This window comes from Rhinatrema bivittatum, chromosome 9 (genome assembly GCF_901001135.1).
Source record: "Rhinatrema bivittatum chromosome 9, aRhiBiv1.1, whole genome shotgun sequence".
In the NCBI taxonomy this organism is placed as follows: Eukaryota; Metazoa; Chordata; class Amphibia; order Gymnophiona; family Rhinatrematidae; genus Rhinatrema; species Rhinatrema bivittatum.
This window is the reverse complement of record NC_042623.1, coordinates 57,025,236-57,032,352: the sequence shown is the minus strand read 5'-3', so window position 1 is coordinate 57,032,352 and position 7,117 is coordinate 57,025,236.

Sequence of the window (7,117 nt, the reverse complement as noted above, 5' to 3'; positions counted from 1 at the left end):
CCTCCAGTGTGGATCCCCCAGTGGGAAGCCGGCTTCTTTACTTTGCCCACCACTGGGGAACCATCACTTTGGACCAATGGATCCTTACCATAGTTCAACAATGGATCCTTACCATAGTTCATCCTTACCATAGTTCACCATAGTTCATATGTTCTTACCTAATGCTTGCTGCACCGGATAGGTGGCATCGGCTTCCTATTCACTGTCTCAATTTCAGAAGGATTCCAGGGAATGTTCCCCCATGTCCATCGTGGGGTTTATCCGCCCAGCAGGTCATACTTTGGACAGAACTATTTGCCTTTCTCACGGCAGGAGCAGTAGAGCCTGTTCCTCACCCTTAGCAGGGCCAGGGGTTCTATTCAAGATATTTCCTCATACCAAAGAGGTCTGGGGGTTTATGCCCCATTCTTGACCTCAGGGCATTGAACACATTTCTCGCAAGAGAAAAGTTCAAGATGGTTTCTCTGGGCACTCTGATTCCCCTCCTCAAAAGATCTCAAGGACACCTACGCCCACATTGCCATCTTTCCAGGGCACAGAAAGTATTTGCACTTTGTAGAGGGGAAGGCTCACTACCAGTAAAGCGTACTGCCTTTTAGTTTGGCCTCAGCCCCTCATGTCTTCACCAAGTGCCTAGCAGTTGTGGCCGCTGATCTCAGGCGCTGTGTGGTGCAAGTCTTCCCGTACCTGGATGACTGGTTGGGCAAAAGTGACTCATGCATGGGGCAGTGGATGCTTTAACCCTGACGATGCAGATGCTGCAGTCCTTGGGTTTTGTAATCAACTACCCAAAATCTCACCTTTGCCCTTCTCCCTGGCTGTACTTCATAGAAGCTAGGCTGCACACTGGACAGGCAAAAGTGTTCTTGCCATATGATAGGGCCCTTGCCCTTGCTTCATTGGCAACTTTCGTGTGCAGCAGTCAGAATGTAAGTGCCTGGCTTTTGCTTCGCTTGTTGAGCCACATGGTGGCCTCAATCCATGTTACTCCGCTTGCCTGCCTTTGCATGTGCAGGGTGCATGGATGTTGTGGTCCCAATGGCAGGACCTCGAGGCCCGTGTCTCCATCACACTGCCTCTGAAAATCTCTCTATCCTGGTAGAAGAGTCTCTCCAATTTGTAGCAGGGGAGCCCCTTCCAAGGCACCCTGCTCTAAGTAGTCCTTACTACTAATACCTCTCCTCAGGGCTAGGGAGCCCATATGGATGGCCTCCACACACAAGTTTATTGGACTGCTCAGGAAGCTCTCTGCCAGATAAACTTCTTAGAACTTCGGGCGATTCATTACAGCCACTGGGCATTCCAGGACCGGATGTCACACAAGGAAGTCTTGATTTGGATGGACAACCAAGTCATAATGTGGTATATCAAGAAACAAGGAGGGTCGTTCCTCCTTTGTCAGGAGGTAGTACAGCTCTGGTCCCTGGCCCTGTCGCAGGGGATGTTGCTGCAGGTGACGTACCTATTCGGGACTATGAATGTGCTGGTGGACCATCTAAGCCGCTCTTTTCAGCCACACGAGTGGTCCCTGAATCCGATGGTGACGGCCCGGATTTTCCACCGGTGGGGAACCCCGGATGTAGACCTTTTTGCCTCCCCATACAACTGCAAGGTGAGCAATTTTTGCTCCCTGTTCACACAGGACGATCATCTGGCCTCCGTCGCCTTCTCCCTTTACTGGGGAAAGGGCCTCCTCCTGTATGAGCATCCTCCTCTCCCGCTCCACTTGACTTTTTGAAACTTCAATAGGACTGGGGGACCATGATACTTGTGGTGCCCTTCTGGCCCCGGCAGGTCTGGTTCACTCTTCTTTTGGATCTGTCAATCAGGGATCCCATCAGGTTGAGGACCACGCTTGATTTGATCACTCAGAACCAGGGTGCTTTGAACCATCCGAACCTCTGGGCGTTGGCCTTGAAGGCGTGGATGTTGAATGCCTAGTCCTTCAACTCCTGCACCTCTTGGAAGACGTCTACCAGGTGCTGGTGGCTTCTAGAAAGCCTTCCACCAGGAAGTCTTACAGATTAAAATGGAAGAGGTTCTCCACCTGGTGTGAGGGGCATGGCTTAGATCCATTCTCATGCCCTCTCCCCAAGTTCTTGGACTATTTGTTGCACCTTTCCGAATCTGGGCTTCAGACCACCTCAATCAGGGTTCATCTCAGTGCCATTAGTGCGTACCATTGGGGTGTCACTGGCACTCCCATCTCGGTATGGGTTGCTTTATGAGGGGTCTGATTCAACCGAAGCCCCTTCTTCAGCGTCCTGTTTTGTCCTGGGATCTCTACATTGTCCTAGCACAGCTCCTGCCTCCTCCCTTCGAGCCTCTGAGCTCCTGCAACCCGAAGTTCCTCACCTGGAAGGTTATATTCCTAGTGGTGATCACTTCGGCTCGTATAGTCAGTGAGCTTCAGGCCTTGGTCATGGACCTGCCATACACAAAGATTTTTCATGATCGTGTGGTCCTGTGTACGCACCCTAGTTCCTATCTAAGGTACTGAGTGACTGACTTTCACATCAATCAGTCCATTGTTTTGCCCACCTTTTTTCTGAGGCCTCATTCCTATCTGGGGAACGGGCTCTTCATAATTTGGATTGCAACAGGGCTTTGGTTTTCTATTTGGAATGCACAACAGCTTACAGCCAATCCACTCAGCTCTTTGTATCCTTCTACAACAACAGGCTGGGAGTTGCGGTGGGTAAACACTCTATCTGATTGGCTGGTGGACTGCATTGCCTTCTGCAATGCATAAGCTTGGAAGCCGAATCAAAGCTCACTCTGTGAGGGCCATGGCGGTGTTGGTAGCCCACCTGCGGGCAGTCTCTGTTGCCAACATTTGCCGAGCAGTGATGTAGAGTTCTCTGTACATGTTCGCTGCTCAATACTATTTGCACAACGATGGATGACAAGACAGTGCCTTCAGACAATCTATCCTCCGCAATCTCTTCCAGGTTTAGACCCAACTCTTCCTACTTAATCAGGCTGTCCCCCAGTTGACCAACAGCACTACCGTTGTTGTGTCCGTTGGCACCTTGATCGGTAACTTTGGTCTTAGTTGTTGCCAGGAGCAGCCTGGAGCTTGGTATTCTCCCATTTGTGAGGACTACCATCCTACTTGTACTAGGAGAAAGCACAGTTGCTTACCTGTAACAGGTGTTCTCCTAGGACAGCAGGATGTTAGTCCTCAGGAAACCCACCTGCCACCCCATGGAGTTGGGTCATCATGTGTTTTGCTATTTTATTTTTTCGCTCATATTTTTTCTATGTTACGAGAGTGAAGGGGGACCTCGCGGATAGTGGCATGCTGGGCATGTTCAGTGTGCCAGTCAAAGCTTCTGGAAACTTTGACAAAAGTTTTCCATGCCGGACTCCATCTGATGATGTCATCCATCTGTGAGGACTAACATCCTGCTGTCCTAGGAGAACACCTGTTACAGGTAAGCAACTGAGCTTTAATCTCTTTCCAGATAAAAATTTTCCAAAACAATTTACAACAAAATAAAACAATCATATAAAATACATCGATCATAAAATAATAATACAATCACTGCCTACTGAGTCACTGCCCACCACTGTCATGATCCAAGTTCTTAGTTTCTTAAGGAACTTCAGAATTTCCATTTCTTCCTTTGAATTTCAAGAAAGAAGATTCCATACTAACTTCATATAATCACTGATCACTAAAGGCCAGTCATGAGCCAGGTTTTTAAGTTCTTATGGAACTTCAAAATTTCCTTTTCTTCCTTCAGATTCAAAGGGAGGGAGTTCCAAAGAGTAGGAATCCCTACTGTAAATGACCTGTCTTGTAATGACATCAGGCGAGAAGCCTTGATACTTAGGAGCTCGAGGAAGTTAATTTTGTTGAGCACAGATTCATACCTGCCTCATACCATTTTAATTTTTCTTTTAAATGTGAAGGACATGGGTCAAGCAAGGACTTAAATGCAAGCAATAAAATTTTAAATTTACAATACATCTTCACTGAGAGCCAATGTAGGCTCAATGACAGCCTTGCTGAAGATCTTTCATTTTCATTTCATTTCATTTAATAAAATTTATTAATCACCTGTCACTAAAAGGCCTAGCCTATATACAAAATATACATACATAATAAAAACAAAAACAAACAAAACACACTCACATGTGTTTAGGTTTCATAGAAACCATGTCAAATCGTCAATATCTTAACATTAGATGGTTATCCCAATAGGAAGATTCACAGAATAACATTCCTTGTAGTAGACCTGACAAGGGAGATTAAAAAATAACACTCCATAAGTTCACTTAAACTGACATATTAAAGGTCATTCACATTGCATTATACTGGATGGCGCCGGCCATCCAGTGCTCCTACCATGTGACAGGGGCCGGCCAATGGCACGGATACCCTCTCACATGGTAAGGGCAAAGGGCCATCGGCGCCATTTTTATTAGTGGCAGCTGACGGCCCAAGAGTGGGAGATCGCTCACGGCGCCCCCACTGGACCACCAGGTAATTTAAAAACATTTTGGGGGGGGGGGGGTCGGGAGGGTGGGGGAGGCTAAGGAGTCAGTTTTAAAGGGTTGGGGTGGGGTTTTGTTTTTTTATCTGGCCATCGGCGCCATTTTTATTAGTGGCAGCCGACGGCCCGAGAGCGAGCGATCAGTCCCGGGGCTTCCCCTGGACCACCAGGTGATTTTAAAACATTTTGGGGGGGTTTGGGAGGGTGGGGGAAGGTAAGGGATTAGTTTTAAAGGGTCGGAGTGGGTTTAGGGGTTGTTTTGGTGTGCCGGTTTTCCCGCCCCCCCCCCCCAATAACTCCCGTTAGTGGACACAAACCCGATTAACAATTTTTCATGATAAATCAGGGGAATTTCTATTCTATCGCACTCTTTAATGATTTTTGACGATTTAAAAAATATCGGACGATATTTTAAATCGTCAAAAAACGATTCACATCCCTACTTATTTTTTCATTATCAGGGTCACCATCATTCAATTTCAATCCTTTTTGAACGTCTTCTGTTCCTAACCAGTTTTGCTAATATTCATGATCAAATTATCATGCTTCAACCACTGAGCTAATTGATTCAGAGATTTATGCGCAAAATATCTTCTTCCACATCTTTGCTTAGTGTGCCAATATCTGCACATCATCAGCATAGATAAATGTACTAAACCTAGCATCTCGAACTAATTGCCCCAACTGTACCAAAAATATGTTAAACATTAAGAAGTAGATTTTAAAAGTCTTGCGCGCACAAAACCAGCCACATACGTGTGTAAGTAGGCTGCATGGGAGCTACGTGAATTTTAAATAGCCAGGAAGGGCGCGCATACATCGATGTATGCGCACCCAGAAAAAGGCGGAAAAGGGGCAGGGAATGGGTGTTCCATAGGCGGGGCCAGCACTGATGCGCGTAACTCCTAATTTTCCTCAGCCGGTGAGCATATGTTATGTGCGCCACTTTGCTATAGCTCCTCAGTAGGCATAAGAGTCAGGATCGAAAGAGAGGGAAATTCTTTATAAGGCTCAGTCTGATACTCTATACATGGACCATTGTAAGGGGGCACTTTGATTCAGGGTGAGTTTTTGGGAGGTGGGTTGGGGTAAGGGGGGTGGTGTTATGGACACATTCAGAGGTATCCATTGAAAAATTGATATCATTAAATAATTTTAGACCTTATAAGTAATGAAAAGGGGTTGATTTGTACAATGCAGCTAGCAGAAACTGCAGAGTATAAATCAATTCCTCTTATTAGAATTTTCATTGCTTATAAGGATGACCTGTGGGGAGATGATACCTCTGAGTCTTCCTCAGATGACTCGGGGGATCTTCCTTCAGGCCCATCCCTTCCAGTGGAATGGAGCTGGTCTCCGCCTGAGGATCTGATGTTTGCAGGCTTTGTCCGTTCCATAGCAAAGGCCATTCCATTTCGGCTTCTGATGGAAGAGGATGCTAAGCACAAGATGCTGGAGGTGCTCCAATTTGTTAATGCTCCCAAGGAGGTGGTGGCTGTTCCAGTCCATGACATCTTTAACAAATTGCTCCTTAGCATTTGAGAACACTCTATATCCGTACCTCAGGTTAACCGGATGGCTGATGTGGTCTAGTGAGTTCAACACGCCTTTGGATTCGAGAGGCGCCAACTCCCACATCAGTCAGTAGTGGTTCAATTGGCCCTTAAAAAGGCCAAGCATTCCCGCACCCATGCCTCAGCCCCTCCGGGTCAAGAGCACAGAGCATTGGATGAATTGGATAGGAAGGTATTCCAGGGCACCATTTTAATTGCCCATATTGCTTCCTACCAACTGTACATGATACAGTATTCTCGGAACCTCTGGAAGCAGGTCCAGGAGTTATCTGAGCATTTGCCTCAACAGCAACAGGATGCCTTCTTGGCACTTGTCCAGCAAGGCTTATAATCTGGCAAACACGAAATACGCTCCAGCTACAACGTGTTCAAAACATTGGCTAGGGTGGCGGCAGTGGGCATTTGTGCTCGCAGGATGCTTGGCTTCAAGCCTCCGATCTCCGGCCGGAGGTCCAGGAGAAGCTTGCAGACCTGCCATGTACTGGCGAGAACCTTTTTGGTGATAAAGTGCGGGATGCTGTGGCTCAGTTGAAAGATCACCATAAGACCCTTCAACATCTTTTGGCCAGTACTTCAGACCCATCATCTTCTGCCAGAAAATCCTCACAGCAGGGTTCACGAAGGTCCTTTTATCACCAGAGGAAATATTATCCTCCTGCCTCTCCTGGCCGTTCTCAACATTAGAACTCTAGGGGCCACCCTAGAAAGCAGCGGACCCCAGGGCCCCGCCAGCGCCCCAACCAAGCCCCACTATGGGGTTCTGACTGGCTGTGAGGGAACATAGGCCAATCGCCTGTATACTCGAAGTTGGACACTCCAGTCGGGGGCTGGCTGTGGCTCTTCGTGGACCGCTGGCCCAATATCACCTCCGACCAGTGGGTCCTGAACATAATTCGAAAAGGATATCAGCTTAAATTTCTGAGCGTTCCCAGGGACTCTCCCCGTGCCCCTCTTAGGGTTGGTCCTTGCATCAGGAAATACTTTTGACGGAGATCTCTGCCCTCATAATGGCCAGGTCTGTCGAACCCATTTCGCTATATG